This window comes from Nannospalax galili, unplaced genomic scaffold (assembly GCF_000622305.1).
Source record: "Nannospalax galili isolate Female #2095 unplaced genomic scaffold, S.galili_v1.0 scaffold127, whole genome shotgun sequence".
NCBI lineage: Eukaryota > Metazoa > Chordata > Mammalia > Rodentia > Spalacidae > Nannospalax > Nannospalax galili.
Window position 1 is genome coordinate 1,457,830 of NW_008360326.1, and position 18,352 is coordinate 1,476,181.

Consider the following 18,352-nt stretch of genomic DNA (forward strand, 5'->3'; position numbering starts at 1 on the left):
ACAACCTCCCATATTGTTTTTTGTTTTTTTTTTTTTTTTATGTCTATTTGAGACAGGGTCTCCCTGTAGCCTTAGCTGGCCAGGATTCGCCATGGAGACCAGGCTGGCTTTGAACTCACAGAGATCCGCCTGCCTCTGCCTCCCCAGTGCTGGGATTAAAGGCCTGCGCCACTATGCCTGGCTTCATTTTGTTTCTTTTTAAGATAATGCCTCTCCGGCCTGGGGCTTATCAACTAGGCTAAGCTGTCTCTGCTGCCCCAGGGCTGGGATTACAAGTATCCATCACCCCATCTGGCTTTTTTACCTGGGTTCTGGGGATAGAAATCAGGTCCTCATGCTTGTAAGGCAAGTACTTTACTTACAGAGCCATCCCCCCATCCCCCATGACTGGCACTTTCTTAAAATAATTTGAATTCAAAGGCAATGTTAGTTCTCTTTTAGAATATTATATATTTTCTTATCACCTTATCCCCCTCAAATGAGAGGTCATTCAACAATATAGATTCAGGTTTTTTTTTTTTTTTTCAACCTTTGGTTTATAAAGAAGTTCTCAGTTCTCAGAACCAAGCTGGCTTACATTGGCTTCTGTTTTTATTTGCTCTTGTCTCCCCAGCTTTGCCTTCTTTGTGCCTGTTTTTCCCTTTCCACCTCTTTTGAGTCATATGTTGACATAGCTCAGTGTGAAACCTGGGGTTTGCAGAGACTTGGACACGAAGTCCAGGTACACAGAGATTTTTGTCTGATAACACCACAAACACTCTGCCTGCAGACTTCCTCCATTGGAGACATAATATTTTCAAATACTAATTTGCCAAGGAGGCTAGTGGTGACTATACCAGCCTGCTGCTGACTTGTCAGAATCTGGAAGTTTCTGTCTATCCCCCTGACTCTGGGGTTTATTCTCAGTGTAGACAACACTAAGGAATATAGTTCCCCTTTGAAGTAGAAACTCAATTTTTCTTCCCTAGGCTGTAAAGACACTTTTAAAAATGGACTTCTTTATTCCAGACATTATTTTTTTTAACAAAATACAACTCAGAGCTCATCTTGGAAAGAAAAGTGTCTCAAATTTTGTGCTTTTGAAAGTTTGAGTCAGAGGTGATGTGTCATCTTTTTGATCACTTGGTAACTGTGTATCTATTTTCTTCTCCACCGGCTTCACAGTTTGGAAGTTACTTGTACCTAAAGTCATTGTTCCTATTTGATGTTTCCAAATGTAGTCTGGTGTAACTTTTCCATCCTTAATTAAATATCTTCTCTCTGAGCTCGACTCCTAATTTTCAAAGTTCTTGTCTATTCTAGACATTACACTTAATGCCTGGGTGAGACGGAAACAACAGGTAACACAAAGGGAAAGAGCAAAACGAGTGAGCAAGAATAAAACTTAGAGGTGTGGGAAAACTCAAAAGTAAGCAAGTTTCCCGTTTTAAAATAAGGAAAATTTCATTAGGTGCAGTTAGACAAGTCAGCTTCTTTCATGAACCAAAACAGGCAAAATATAAGCTTTTATGAAAAAATTATATGAGTTTAAGACTGGCAAAAGAGGGTCAGGCAAAATTTCTTCATGGAAAGTGTTTGCCACGCAAGTGTGAGGACCCAACTTTCAATCCTCCAAATCCACGAAAATTCAGATATGGTAGCACACATATGTAACTCCAGAACTTCTACAGTGGGATGGGAGGCAGAAACAGGACAGTCCCCAGCCTGGATACACAGCAGCCAAAAACAAGAGACTCTGTCTCAAACAAGGTAGAAGATGAAAGGCAAGAACTGACACCCGAGGTTATCTTCTGATCTCCACGTGCACATCTCGGCACGTGCACTTCCACGCAATTCATGCTCATACACACATCACACAAATATATACAAAGATTTTTTTAAAGTATTTTATTTATTATTTTTATTTTATGTGTATAAGTGTATTGCCTGCATATATGTGAGTGCACCCATGTTGTGCAATGCCGTGGAGGTCAGAAAAGAGCTTTAGATTCCCCTGGAACTAAAGATAAGGATGGATCATAGCTGCCATGTGGATGCTGGGAATCGAACCCAGGTCCTCTGCAAGAGCAGTCAGTGCTCTTAACTTCTGAGCCATCTCTCCAGCCCCACAAAGATTTTTTTAAAAAGGATTCACAAAAGATATGTTTATAAGTCCTGTGCATGCTGACACCATTGCTGTAAGTTCACCATATGAGCAGGGTTCCAGGAACTTATAGAAGTTCTGTTTCCATATGATAATGCACCTCCTCCCTGGCTCTTAAAATCTTTTCTATCCCCTCTTCTGCAATGGTCCCTGAGCCCTGGGTGGGTGTACTTTAATATAGGAGTTCTGTCCAAGGACCGGCATTCTGCAGACTCTTAATCTCTACACCTTGGGCATTTGTGACCTTTTGTGTTTCTGGCCCTCTGTTTCATGAGGGGGCTTCATTAGTATTAATTATTGTCTTCTTTACCCCTTATTCTATGTTCTGTGAGCCTTAGGTATAGGGTTGCATTGTAGATATGTCATTTAGATTTGAGCAACTCACAGAAGATGTCTATGTGTGGCCAATTGTGCTACTCTGTAATAGTCGCTTAGCTGAAGAAATATTGGCAACTGATTACTTCTGGTTGAGGAAGAGATGATCTTCCTAAAGCAAGAGGCTCGAGATAGGCTGACTAGACCTCAGTAGAGGAACTTGCACTGAGGGATGTTGGGGACACTAACTTCATATAATAGACCTTAAAACAAATGACAAAATGTATGAATTAGGGGGCTATAGGAGGGTGCCAGTGGGGAAGGGGGTGTAATGATGAGTAAGATTGAGTAGAATGTGCTGTATGAAATACAAAAAATTCAATTAAAAAGTTTTTAAAATAATTTTTTCAAAAGATACATTTATAAGGAAAGACCTTGAGTGTCTCATATATACCCACACACATATAGACACATATACAGACATGTAGAGAAGCAAGCTCTGATAATCAGCATTTAACAAGGCAAAAACATGATGGTTTAGTTAACTGAGTTATTTTTGTCTTTGACTGAGACCAGACATTGCCTGTAACTTGGCATTAAACCCATCTTAAGAACTGTTTTACATGTGATTTTGCTAAAGTCAAGAGTTTATGGTGAAAACAGGTGTGCTTTGTGTGCTTTGAAATTCATGCTACATTATCAGCAGAATACATGCAACATCTTTGGTGTATGGTAGGAAACACTCCATGATCACTTAACTAATGGGTGGAAGGACAAATAGATGGTACTTTCCTTACTTAGCCCTGATCAGACTTTTTCTGAGAAAATGATTTCCAATTTGGGGCTTCATATCTTAACCCCCAAATATAGAGAAAAGTCAAAGGTGATTGTGAACGATGACAGGAAGTTTGCAAAACAGAACTTAAACAAAAGAGCTAAAGAAATTGGAACACTTATCTTGGGAAAGAGAAGAAAGATCACCTCATAACAGTCTTGCAGCTTTTGAAGACATGTAACATTCATGATGGGTACCAGCTGTTTTCCTTGTCCATCAATCAGAACCAGAGGCTGAGTTCTCCCACTGTATCCATCAAATATGAGGGAAAGTTTCTCATTTGACAGAGTGGCCGTATTAAAATATAAATTGTTAACTTTCCAAAACATTTTCTGCAGTTGTTTAAATGACGGATTGTTTTCTGCCTCACCTTTTGGGGGCTTCAAACATAATACTTATGTCAAAGATGGTATCATGATTTATAAATCTCTGAGGGCAGAAACTTATTTCAAAATAATGAGTATGGGGGCTGGAGAGATGGCTCAGCAGTTAAGAACACTGGTTGTTCTTGAACACCGGTTGTTCTTGCAGAAGACCCAGGTTCAAATCCCAGCACCCACATGGCAGCTAACAACTGTCTGTAACTCCAGTCCCAGGGGATCTGACAACCTCTTCTGACCTCCACGGGCATTTCATGACATGGTTGCACCTATGTACATGCAAGCAGTATATGCATACACAAAAAAAATGAGTATGAAGGACGGCCCAAGATTCATAGAATCTACAATTTGTATTCTACGGAATAAGTGAAAATCAAACCTAAAGATACGATTTCCACAGGGAGTTTCCACATAAAATTCTGCTGTTAATTGATATAGGAAACCTGAAATCAAGTGTGTGTGTGTGTGTGTGTGTGTACGAAATATACAATTAATTATATAGGCATTAAGAATTGCAGAATTATGCTAGCAAAAAACAATCCTTTTTTCTTTCCCTCACTCTTTTCTTCCCTCCCTTCCTTCCTTTCTTTTTCTATGGTATGCATAGTGAACATTCATTGAAAAACAGTGTGATCAAGTAAGGAGGAGGGTCAGAGGACTTGGGAAGAAGGTTAGAAGCTGAAGGGCCCTTTCAATTTTATGTTCTTTATTTATTTTCTATTCCAACTGGCTAAGTTAATTCTCTTAGTGGATCCCAAAATAGATATGCTTCAATGTAAAAATCTCAGTGTGAACTAGTATGGTTTAACCATTCTTCTTTTCCCAACTCAGAGAGCAAGATGATCAATTTCATAACAAAAAAAGTTTAAATATCTGTCATAGGTAGCTTTAATGATCATTGGTTATCTGGATGAAGAAAGACTCAACTAATTCTTTGGCAAATTTCTATTTGTTTGGATATCAAAAACACGAAAATACCGTCTCCTTGTCTGCTTTGTAAACCCTTTGGAAGGCATCATGTGATTTAGATAGATGGTCGACTTTCTCATAATGCAGGAAAATGAAGAATAGAATACTACACTTATAAAAAATAGTGTTATATGAATTTCATGATGCAATTTTGTATTTGTGCTCTGGTTTCTATCGCATAAATGCATTATATGAATGCTATTCTGGATTCATCCATCACTAAGAACACCTCTATGCTGAGCAGAACCATGAGTGCTCACATAATTCTCTGTGGGTAGACACAGAGAGCTTTTCTTTTCAAACCTAGACAGAAAACACACCATCTGCTATGAAGATGTGGTATTAATATTCACCAGTGGAAATATCCCAATACCAATGGCTTTCTCAGTCACTCCTAAGAGGAAAGGTTTATGTTTTTTCCTTTCATATTTCTCTGTGCGAGAAGAAACACACTGCTACTTTAACATAATGATGATTTTGCTTGGAGGATCTTGTCAGAAAATTTTTTGGGTTTTGTTTTTACTTTGGGGGAGTAAAAAGGGTTTGAACCTCATTGTGCATGTCTGTGGACATTCAGAGAAGCAGCTAGGATGGCTTAATGAATCACTACCACCCCAAATTCAACAAGTGTCAATATTCTAGATTTCTGAATCATCAAATTCCCTTTGAAGGAAATTCAGTAGACTTTAAATGCATTAAAACTTCCTTTGGGCACCAGCAATATTTTTCTATCTAAAATGTATATATCCTGGGACTAGAGAGATGGTTCAGAGGTTAAAAGCACTGGCTGCTCTTGCAGAGGACCTGGGTTTGGTTCCCAGCATCCACACAGTGGCTAACAACCATCTGTAACTCGAGTTCCAGGGGACCCAATACCCTTTTCTGACCTCTGCAGACATTGAACAACATGTGTTCACTTATACACATGTAAGTAATACACTTATACACATAAAATTAAAAAAAAAATATATAGGAACCCTTTACCCACTGTTCCGTACTAATTAACACTCTGTTCCAGAACACTAGGTATTTAGTCTCCTATGGTTGCTGTGATAAATGACTATAAACTTGGTGGCTTAAAATGGCACTAATTTAATAAAGTTCTGGAAGTCTGAAGTCTGAGTTGGGTCTCACTGAGCTACACAGAAGGCAACAGGGTTGTGTTCCTTTGAGACACTCTATAGAGCATCTGTTTTGTTTCTTGCCAGGCTTTTAGGAATGGCCTACATTCTTAGCAAGGGAGAGCATGTTTCATCTTCCAAGTTAGCGATGTTGAGTCTTTCTCAGTTGCATCATTTGGACTCTCCCTTGTCTGCCTCCATCTTTCACATACGAAAACACTGTGAGTCTTCCCTAGCCTCAAGATCAGCTGATTAGCAACCTTAACTCCATCTATGACCATCATTTCTCTTTTTCACATCACCTAACACATCCACAACAAGTTTTGGACATTAAGATGTGAACATCTTTGTCGGCCATGATCTTGCCTATCACATAGGCCATATTTTATTTACACAGATCCCTGAACACACTTGTAAAATTTTCATGTTCACTGTATAATGTAGATTTAGCAGTCATGGAGAAAAGACATTTTACTCAACCTTATAGGTTGGGTCTATATTTAATTCTGGGGGCTAACTGTTGTTTAATTTACTTGAATAAATAATAGAATTTAATCACCTTACAATTTAAAGAATAAAGTTTTTAAAAAAGAAAAGAAAAACCGGCAATAAAAAAAACCCGATAGTGGTGGTGAACAGATCAATTATAGATAGAACCGTTTACAGACAGATTAGGTCTTCTAGCCTGGACTCCTAACATGAAAATACAGGGATATATTTATCTTAGAGTATAGTCACAACTCCGTTTCCTAGGGTACCTCAACCATCTGAAATGCTAGGTACTTTTTGGATTCCCAGGCTTCTATGCCATGCCCAAATCCCCCTTCCCTCCCTTTTCATTTCCTAGCATCATGCTGAGCGGGGAGGCCTCTTAGATTTGCCTTGCAGTGAAGATTGTGTGATTTCGCTGTGGCCACCAACCATAAAGTTGTAGACAGACTCCAGATGTGGAACAGATGCATGTGATGATCATCTCAAAGTTCTGAGTAGAGCCCTCATAAAAGAGTGACTGTGATAGATGTTTGCACTTCCATTTATGACTTAAACACAGTCATTAACTTATTTGTATTTTACAATCTACTTCATATACTGCTCTAAAAGCAATTTATTACTACACTACTCTTTGTGTGCTTGGGAGGACAACCGCTTTGTCCTCTCTCCAGGAAGGACTCTCTTCTTCAGAAGGGGTCGATTTGCCCTCTTCTCTTTTTGTTCTAGGTGGAATTGATGTGACAGGGTGAAGGGCCTTCCCTGAAGGAGGTGTATCCCTTGACAAGTGAGCCTGAGAACCAGGTGAGATCCTGTTCAGCACTTTGAGCCACTTAATTTTTCTGAGCCTTTCTTCTTCATGTGAAAATGAGGCTGACAGCATAATTCATAAGACCTCTGTGCAAAAAACTAAGATCCTGTATGGAAAGTACCTAGCACAGTATCTGGAGCATGCTATGTCAGCTCCCTTCACTTTCTGTGGAGGATGGGGCTATGCCCCCAGGAAACAATTTGGTACCGAGTTTCCCAAACTGAAAGTCACTCAGCAAAACTACTATCATTTGGGACTAAATTACCTCTCACATGGGCAGTTTGCAGAGATCCATCTGGACAGTCGAGCAGCAGGGATCTAGTTTTTAAATGAATAGTGGATAAAGAATTGTTCAAACAACTCAAGATAACTGGCATGGTGTGCGGTGTGCTGGGGAGGAAGGTCTATATGTCCTTACTTCAAGCTCCGTCTTAGCCATGGAGTTCTTCCACATGGGCCACAGGACCTTTCTTTTGTACAAGGGAGGAGGCACAGATTGCTGAGGTCTTCTAGCTGAAGAGACAGGAAAACAGAAACTATCCCAAAAAAATACTTGATGAATCCAGAAAACAGAGCAGGAAACTTTTTTTTTTTGATAAGGAAAAGGACAATAGCATGGTGGGAACTATACAAACAATCACTAGTTCTCCCAAGGGCTAGGAAATTGTAAGGCAGAACTGTAGAGTTAGATTTATTAGCATGGATTCAGGCCATTTGTGTTTGTTGTAAAGCACTCAGACAAGAGTCTCTGTTTACTGCCTGAAGATTTAATAAGTTTTTTTTTTTTTTTTGTCCTCTCTCATCCACAGACAATATCTTTTTTTAAATAGGATACTAGATTGCATGCATGGAATTAGCAAAGGCGAAGTAGGAAAGTCACTCCCTGAAATAAATCCTGCGATATCCTTAACTCACAGGAACTTTAAGAAACTTCCATTTTAGCAGAGATAAATATTTTAAGTTAGATACAAAGAAATGCAAATCTCTGTGGTTGGAATAAGTATTCTGTACTTGAGTCAAGTTCTCTAGAAGACCATTTCCAAATTTAGATCTGTGCCAATGATAGAAAAAGAAAGGGAGAGCTGGATGTGGTGGCACATGCCTTTAGTCCCAGCACTTGGGAGGCAAAGGCAGGCAGATCTCCGTGAGTTCAAGGCCAGCTTGGTCTACATAGTGAGTTCCAGACCCTGTCTCAAAAAGATTTTTAAAAAAAGAAGAAGAAAAAGAAGAAGAAAAGAAAAAGGGTTGGAGGAATTAAAAAGTAATGAAGCAATTAGGACATCCTCCAGTAGAAAGAAAGTGGTTCTGAATTTGACTGGATTTAGATAAGATACAGAAGGGAGAAGGAGGGTCCTAGGTTTTATCTGATGGCTACAAGTTGGTGCAGAAGGTGATTTCAAAAGCAAAGGTTTTGAAAGAATATAAGAAAGGAAGTTGCAATAGCAGAAGGGGAAGTGATTAAAACATTTCACAAGAATTTCAAAAGAACTGAGGTCAAAATGCTGCCAGGACCTGGTAGTCACAATCTGGAGGAGGTAGGAAGTAGACACAGGGATAAAGGGTGGGAAGAGAGATAGATCTAGTCCAAGGTTCCCCTCTGACATCTGAGGAGTCAGCACACATTCCTAGGGAGTGAGGACAGCAGAAACCAGCAGCCCGGATGGGAGGCGTGTGTGAGAGAAGACGTGATTCCTGATGCTAGAGCTGGATCTTTAATGTAACTCAATGCTGAGAGAGTACAGATAAGAAGAGAGAAAGAGGGAATCCAAGAGAATTAATGAATAACGTTCTTATTTATGGAAAGAAACTCTGTTTTAAACTTCTCAGAACATTTCACTGCTACTGTGTCTTGATCCTATTGTCATTCAGAGAGGTTATAAATGGGGCAGAAAGTGATATGAAGTGATACTTTCAGAAGTTAAATGAGGCAGACTCACTCTAAGGGCAGTGAGTCAGGACCACAGGCCCAAGGAAAACAAAATGTCCACATGACCTGGTGAAACCAGTAGTCGGCTCCAAGAGCTCTGAGATTTTACAATATATTCTACCTCTTTGGTAAACTTGGGAATTGAGTCCTTAGGCTGGTGTTCTATGGAAATCCATGGCATGATTCTGTGCCCCTTGTGGAGCAGGACTCTTAAGTGGCTGAACTTGGAGAACAAGGTCAAAAGGGATGGGTTGATCCCTATTTGGAACAATTGTCACTGTTTGTTACCAACTCATTGTTAAGATAACCCTTGTTATCTTCAATCCCAGAATGACACACCCTCCTGCCCAATTTACAGTGTAGGAAAATTAGGCTTAGCAGTATCAAGCAGTATGTTAGCCAGCAGCGATGAAGCTAAAATTCCTGCTTAGTACTTTCAGGTCCAAAATACATGTCTTCCAGCTTACGTCCTTCCCATATCGCATTTTCATCCTTCTTGAAATCCTATATATTATCAAATAAATACTCACCAAAATCAAATGTAAGACAGAATTGCATTTTAGCTTTACTTCTGACCTACCTACTCCTCCACTCCACCCATACCATGGCTCCTTTTGTTCTACCAAAGTAATGAAGTTGAGTATAAATCAGAATCCAATTCATTTTGCTATCTTGGATCAGTTCTGCAATCTTGGCACTCCAGCAGGCTAGCACCCTTTCAGCACGTTCAAAGGAGGTGAATGATATTCAGGAAAATGACTTGCAGCAAGTTCCCCATTCTTTTTAAGTTCTCTAAAAATGTATTTGCTCATATCTTGTAGGAAATGACAAAGTAGTCTTTTTCTGGTGATTCTTGAATATAATATTAAAATTGAAACATCCCATGATAAGCAGACTTTGAGTAACCAGAATACTGAAGATTTCGAAAGTTAAGAAAACCTAGAGGCTTTTCACTGAAAGTGGCTCAGCCGTGTGTCTCAGTGAAAACAGCTTTCTATTTTCCTGATTTTGAGTCTTTGGTGTCAGAATCCCCATGCCCAGGAGTCACCTCTCAAACTACTCATGAGAAGAGCCAATGTCTTGAAGTCATCTGGCTAGTGACAAAGGTTTAGACAACTCCCTGGTTTTACTAAGAAGACTATGGAGATTTGAGAGTGGGAGGAAAATCTCTATTACATGTTTTTACTTTTTTTCTTCCAGTGTTAGGACTAAACCCAGACTTTGTGCTTGCTAAGCAAGTGCTCTACCACTGAGCTAAACATGAGAGAGGGAGGGAGGGATGGAGAGAGGGAGGGAGGGGGAGAGAGAGAGAGAGAGAGAGAGAGAAAGAATTTAAATCCCCAACTTCCTATATTTATTTATTTTAATTTTTTGGTTTTTTGAGACATGCCCGGAACTTGCATACTGGCCTTGATCTCACAGAGAAATGCCTGGCTCTGCCTCCCAGTACTGGGATTAAAGATATACACCACCATACCCGGCCCTTGGCCTAACCTCCTCTTTTTACTCCTTCCTTGAAACCAGAATTAGTCCAGCCCAATCCCTGTAACCTTGTCCTCCAAATTCAGCCACTTAAGATTCCTACTCCAGGACAAGAAGAACAGAGCGCTGCCATAGATTTCCATAGAACAGCAGCCAGACATGGTGGTACATGCCTATAATTCCAGCACTCCCTCAGGGTACTGAGGGAGGAGGAGGCCTGAAGTTTGAGGCCAGCTTGAGCTACTTAGTAAGTTCATGTCAGTTTTGCAACAATGTTCAAAGAAAGAAAACAAGCTATGAAGAAGTGAAAGTCTGCTGGTCATCGGTGCCCTACTGAAATCTGCTTCACTGGCTCCAGATGGAAAATCAACAGTCCTATCTTCAGTATGATCATCTGTCTTTCATTAGTCCCATGACCCAATGGGGTTGCCATCCTGTAGCAGGGCCACACCTTTGGGCTAGGCTGTTGGAATTCCAATTTTAGGTGGAAGACCTCCCACACTGCAGAATTTGATCTCTCTTTGCTCTGACAATACGTACTGCTCTGTTTTCTCAAACGCTTCATATGTTAAACTATTCAATCTGAGCAACTACTTGTGTTAAAGAGCTAATGAACGATAGAGGCTCTAGTGTCAGAAGCTCCACTGGAAGAAAGTTCTTTGCTTGGTGCATGTTTGGGTATCTTGGCTTGTTTTCTAAGATGAGCAAACAGAATTAAAAATGCTTGATTGACAGCTGGCATTTAGACCCTGGATTTGAACCCAGGCAATCTGATCCTAGACTCTGCATTTCTTTATCATCATTGCCTTGCCTCTCTTCAACTGTCTACCCCCCACTGAAGTTCATTAGATGTTAATATTTTACATTCTTTTTCTAGATCTCTCTACAGTCATGTGCTGTGTTATAATATTTCAATGTCAGATTGCACATATAACAGTGGCCCCACATGATTGTGTTGCCTGGTAATGCAGGTTTAGTCCATCTTTAAAAAAGTACTTACATTATGTTTACACAACTATGAAATTTTCCAGTGACATATTTCTCAGCCTGTACCCCATTGCTAAATGACACATAATTGTATGTGTATGCATATATGTATATCTATATGTGATACAAAATAATTTGAAAAAATTTCCAAAGTTCAGCTATACCCTCCTGTCGAAGGTTGGGCATTGCATTTATTTTTCATGGTGATTTCATTATTGTAATCTAGAAAGAAAAGTTACCCTACTTTTTTCTGTCTTTAGAGACTTTGGTACTTTTAGAATAACCAAGCCAGTGTTCTTTTAGGAGCTTACATGACCTAAACTGATCTGGTTGTCTCTGATTAAATTCAGATGAAATATTTGTGTCAAAAATACCATTCACAGACCAAGTGAGCTGGTGCATACCTTTAATCTCAGCATTGGGGAGGCAGAGGCAGGCAGAGCTCTATGAGTTTCAGGCCAGTCAGGGCTACATAGCAAAATCTTGCCTCAAAAACAACCACCAAAAAAATAAAACAACCAAATAAACAACAAAAATACTGTTTGGGTTACATGACTCAAATTCTCTCCTGCACAGCTTTTCTTCTTCTTCCTCCCCCTCTTCTTCTCCTCCTCTCCCAAATCCTCCTCTTCCTTCTTCTCCTTCTCTTCATCCTGCTCCTTTTTCTTCTTCTTTCAGTTTAGCCTGGGCTGACCTGGTACTCCCTAGGTACTCCAAACTGGCCTTGAACTTGTACTTGTCCTCCTGCCTCAGCCTGCCAAGTGCTAAGATTACAGGCGTGAGCTACCACGCCTGGATACAGTCTCTATTCTTTTCCTATACTTTTATAATTCATACATTTTTATAGTGAAACTAAGATCAGTTCTAGGTGTATGTACTAGATAGCTTTAGTTATCAACTTGACACACCTGGGTAGAGGGGATTCTTAATTGGGGAATTGCCTTCATTGGACTGGTCTGTGGCCATATCCATGAGGTATTTTCTTGATTGTTGAGTGATATGTGAGGGACCAGCCCACTGTGGGTAGGGCCAACCCTGGGCAGGTGGGCCTATGTTGTATAAGAAAGCAGGCTGAGCATGGGCCAGGGGAACGAGCCAGTAAGCAGCTTTCCTCCATGGCCTGTGCTCCAGCTCCTGCCTCCAGGTTCCTGCCCTGAGTTCCTACCTTGGGCTCCCTCAGTGATGAACTGTGACCTGGGAGATGTAAGTCAAATAAACCCTTTCCTCCCCAAGTAGGTTTTGGTCAGTGTTTTTATCACAGCAATTGAAGGCAAACTAGAACAGAAATTGGTACCAGAGAGTGGGCTATTGCTGTGACAGACCTGGCCTAGTTGTTTTGGGGAAAATTGTGGAAGGTTTTAGAGCTTTGGATTGGAAAAGCCATTGAGTATTTAGAGATTAGTGAGATGTTCTGTAGGAACTTGGAAAATATTGTTGAAAGAGTTGTAGATCATGGAGACCTGGCTTGTAAAGTCTCAAAGAAAGCAAAGAATGTCAGGACTATGTGTATGATACTTTGAATTGAGAATCTGTGGTTTCTGGTCAGCTGACGCTCAAGAATCAGCTGTGATTAAGAAGAAACTAGTATCATTGAGATGAAATCTTCTGGGAAGTATTTCCTCAGAGTCAGCACACCGAAGCTATAGTCCAGAGGGATCCTGAGTGTCCATCTCAAGCTGAAAGCAGGACTTGGTGATGTGTAAGAGTCTCCTACATGGTTCTGGTATTGAAGGTATAAAGGGGTCATGGAGAGATCTGAGGTTTTGCACCCTGAGAGGCCAGAAGAGCCCACTGAATAAGATGAAGCCTCAATTTCAGTAGAGACCCCAGCATATTGGAGATGTCAGGACCATGGGATGACCACCAAGGGCAGCAGCAGGGGTGGAGTGCAACTGGCCTGAGCCTAAGAGATGAGCTGTGTGTGCTGTGGACAGCAGAGCCAGAGAAGCAAAGCTGCCCAAGCCCTTTGGAGCCCAGAAGATCCTGAGTAAATCCCAGATGTCCAGCCTTGAGCTACTTTGCTGGACTTTGGTTTTACCTAAGTGTGCCCCATTCTTCGCTTTTGAAGTAAGAAGAACTTCTCTTGTTTTGGGTTTTACAGGAGCCCACAGTTAAGACTTTTAAAAGACATTTTGAACCATTAAAGTGTTTGGATTTTTTAAGGACTAAGGAACTTTTAAAGTTGTACTGTTTTATGTTGTGATAATATTAGCATCATACCTTGGGGATAAGAAATGGAAAGCTTGTGGTCTAATATTAATGTGTTTGTGTGTGAGGTTGACATGAGGTCAATTGTGCTGGATAGCTTTGGTTGTCAACTTGACACATCTGGGTAGAGGGGGCCTCAACTGGGGAATTGCCTCCATTGGACTGGCCTGTGGTCATGTCTGTGGGGCATTTTCTTGATTGCTGAGTGATGTGTGAGGACCCAGTTCACTGTGAGCAGGGCCACCCTTGGGCAGGCAGTCCTATATTTGTATAAGAAAGCAGGTTGAGCACAGACAGGAGGAGCAAGCCAGTAAGCAGTGTTCCTCCACGGCCTGTGCTTCGGTTCCTGCACTGAGACCCTACCTTGGGCTCCCTCAGTGATGAGCTGTGACTCAAGAGATGTAAGTCAAATAAACCCTTTCCTCCCCAAGTTAGTTTTGGTCACAGAAATTGAAGGCAAACTAGAACAGTGTTGAAATATAACAATGAAGTGTGAGCCAAGGTTTCTGCTTAATGAGGGAAACTATATGGGAAATAAATAAATGAATAAAATTATCGTTTCAGTAGTTCATAAGTTCTGTGGAGAAAATATAGTAATATAGTAAAATAAGGGCCTGTCAGTCACCGTTAGCTGTTAACTTGACACAAACCTAGAGTCACCTGGGAAGAGCCACCCTCAACTGAAGAGTTGTCTTAATCAGATTGCCTATGGGCCTGTGGCCAAGTCTGTGAGGCATTTTCTTAACTGCTAATTAATGTAGGAAGGCCTAGCCCTCTGTGGACGATGCCACTCCAGGGCAGGTGGGCCTGGATTATACAAGAATGCTGACTGAGTATAAGCCAGTAACCGGGGTTCCTCCATGGCTTCTGCTCCAAACTCCTGCCTTGAGTTTCCACCCTGATTTTCCTTGGTGATGTACTGTTACCTGGATATGCAAGATAACATAAACCCTTCCCCCCCCCCTAAGTTGTTTATCACAGCAGCAGAAAAATCAAACTAAGACAGGGCTAATAACAGGGCTCTCAGAAACAGCCTCTTGGAGGTGACTTTTGAACAGAAGCTTCAGTTCAAAGAAGAAAACAGCCATACCTCTAGGCTAGTGAGCAGCACTACCCTCGGGCCATAACAGCAAAAGAAACTGGACCAAGGGGGTGGGGAGAGAGGGGAGGGAGGGAGGGAGGGGGAGAGAGAGAGAGAGAGAGAGAGAGAGAGAGAGAGAGAGAGAGAGAGAGAGAGAGAACCAGTAAGGATTTAGGATTTTATGCTAAGTCATAGGAAGCCATAGGTGTGTTACTAGCAGAACGGTGAGAACTGACTTGTGCTTTTGAAAGTTATCTCCAGCTCTGGTGTGGAGAATAAATCACAGGTGAACATAGGCAGATTCTGTGGGAAGCCCTGAAATAGTTACGGGAGAGGATCCTATCTTAGCTTGAGGCAGTCACCAAAGAGGTAGGAGAGAAGTGGCTAGATCCAGGGTATCCTGAACAAAGTGTTATCAGAATGTTCTAGTTATCGTGAAATGAAATTTTCTTATGCATTAAAATCCACGAGATAAATTTTTAAATTTTTCTGACTTTGACACAAGATTTAGTTTTTTTAAAAACTGTACACGTTGGCCAAAGAGCTTTCACCTACGCTACCGGGAGTTAGTTGGTGGGAGGAAGCTGCTACATTTAACACCTTATAGAATGTTGCCTGTGATCAAGAACATTCTTTCATGTGCTTGCAAGGTAGCCACCAAATCAGGAAATGGACCTTGCCACATGCCTCTGCTTTGACTCTCCGGCTCTTTCAAGTTCTGTTGATTGTCTCAATAATGTTCTACCCAAAACATTCAAGCAAGAATCACAAGTAGCCATCACGTCTCCCTAGGCTGTTGAACCCCAACAGTTCTTTGGTCTTTTTTGACAGCATGACTGACGGTGTTGATGATTACCAACTAATTATATTGAAAACTGCCCCTCCGTGTAGATGTCTGGTGTGCTCTCCCGATTAGGTTTTCATTTTGTGCAGCTTTGACAGCGATACCACCGGAGGGTTTCTTTGTTCTCCTTCCTGCATTCTGTTAAGTGGTGCCTGATTTTTCCCATCTCTTCTCACTTTAGTCTTTAAGGTTGTGTTTACCAGCTTTCTTTACTATATGTTTTGCTTTCCCCTTTGCAGCCAATATGCAATTTTGGTACTTTCAAACTGCAAGATTATCCCGTTCTACATCAAACTCTCCATTTATTAATTTCTGCGTGTTTATTAGTATGACTCCTGGTTTCCCATCTTACTCAATACCCATTGCTATCATTATTTGCTTTGATACTAAATTACTCGCAAGTTGATGAGTAGGAGCCCTTTTCAGCTGACTGTGGTGACCCCCATCCATTGAGTGCTTTTTTACTTTCTAGCATGAAAAGATATTTTAAGCTTATCTTGTATTTATAGTTCTCCAGTCCTACAATCAGCTACTTTGCAAAGGAATTTTATTTACTTTTAGTGGAGGAAGTTGGAACTCAAGATCTAAGTGCAAGTGTATTCATTGTTATTGGGAAGTTAAATTTCCACTCAACCAATGACACTAGAGACTATGTGGCCATGTGTGTATACAGCCACATGTATATACATATATGCATACATGTATGTCTATCTATCTATCAGTCTATGTATCTATCATCTACCTCTTCTCTCTCTCCTCTCTTTTCCCTCCTCTCTCTCCTCCATGCCCCCATCCATCTGTCCATCCATCCAGGACCCTGTGCATACACTGACACTCCAACTCCATTCTGACAACATGGGATTCATTCTCATTTTTTTCATATTTTCAGTCACCTCTCTGCATGTGCGCGAACTGACTACAATGAATTTTTCCTGCATCTATTGACTTTTATTTTCAGTTTCTCTTTATGAGTCAGATCTGCTGTCTCCAACTGGATGCAGACAACTGCTTCACCCCACTTGCATTCCAGCACCCTGTTCCTGGTAGCCCCCACCCACCTCCTCACCCCACTTGCCCATGTATGTGCTTTTCTCTTACCTTTGTGGCCCCTAATGCCCTGTAATAGTGAAATAATGTTATTTCCATATGCAGACTTTGGCACTCCAGGGCCAAGCCTCTCCTGAAGGACCCCCCCCCATGATTATCCTTGACTGTGGACAGCATTTTGACCTAATCCACAGTGTGCCAGCCTTTCCCACCCTCTGAATTCTGAAAACATTCTTCCCACTTGATGCCTATATTGGGCCTACTCTGCCATGGATATCCTTTTAACTTAGTTCATGTTTGACACCCAGTCAGGGCATTATCCCCATCAGAATGCTCAGTTCCCACTACTCATGTTCAAAGACACTATGGCAGGAGGGGGGCACCCTGCTTGCACAGGAGCCCTCCATCTCATTAAAGGTCCAGTATCTGCCACACAGGGATCTTTCTAAAGTTCTGGGTTTCAGCATCCTGCCCTAGGTCATTGTGTCTGATTCTTCCTCAAGAACATGTAGATCAACTGGTTACACACAGAGAATATGCATTTGAGAGACGCCCACCCCTAGGTGGCATATCTACAGTACAACCTCTGCTCCTAAGAACAGGAGGTGGAGCAAATACTAGTGCATCCGTCAACTCCCACCAGTGAAGCTTCATTATACAACAGAGTGTGATGTACACAGAAGGCCACAACTGGCTAAGTTTTAGAGAATAAGAGACTGTAGAGTGTGTGTCCCTAGATAGGACTCCTATATTAAACCTCACCACCCCCAGCTCAGGGACCATTGCAGAAGAGATGGTGAAAAGATTATAAGAGCCAGGGTTGGTCCATGAACATAGGGAAACAGGCTTTTAGGCCACTGGAAACTTGCTCATGTGAGCTTGTGGCAATGGTGGTGTTGAGCACAGACCCATGCCAGCTCAATCAAACAAGGGCACAGAGTGGAGTGAGGGAAATGAAAAGTGGGCCGGCCCTAGCCTAGGAACTGTTAGAGAATGATTACTGCTAGATGAGGGAAAGTAGACTTTCCTTAAGATCTCTAGATAGTCTGACTAGATTCCAGTGGATGAACTTGGCACTGAAGGATACCTGGGTACAGATGCTTGACTGGATGGGAGTTAACATGTATGGCAGAATACATGTGGTCTGGAGGGGGGGTGCTGCATGGGAGGGGGTATAAATTTGATTAAGAACTGTTGTATGGAATGAACAAAAGCTCAATAAAAATATATTTTAAAAAAGAACATGTGGATGCTTGGCTCTGCCTCAACAGTGTTAGATGTGCTCAGGAAGGGAAGAGAAAGGGAAGGAGAAGGAGGAGGAGAAGAGGACTTTAAAAACATTCTAAGGCTAGGTGAAAAAAAAAACACAGAGAAAGAACACTTGAAAGATCATATTATACAACAACGAATTGTGTCCACAATGCTGTGAAGACCATTAACATAAAATAAAAAACTTACAAGAGAAACCCCTATGATGAAAAATGGTGTAGAGAAATTATACTTCACACTTTTGGCTAAATCTTAAAGAGATTTTGTAAGTTTTTAAATGCCATTTACAAAATCCTGTAAAACAGTGGATGTGAAACATTGGCCATCTTTATTTTCCAAGTAATGTGCTAGGTTTTAAGAACCAGCATGGAAACTTATGCAAGGCTTGCATATTTCCAGAGGAACTCTTGGAGGAAAATAAATGTCATCCTAATATAAAAAACT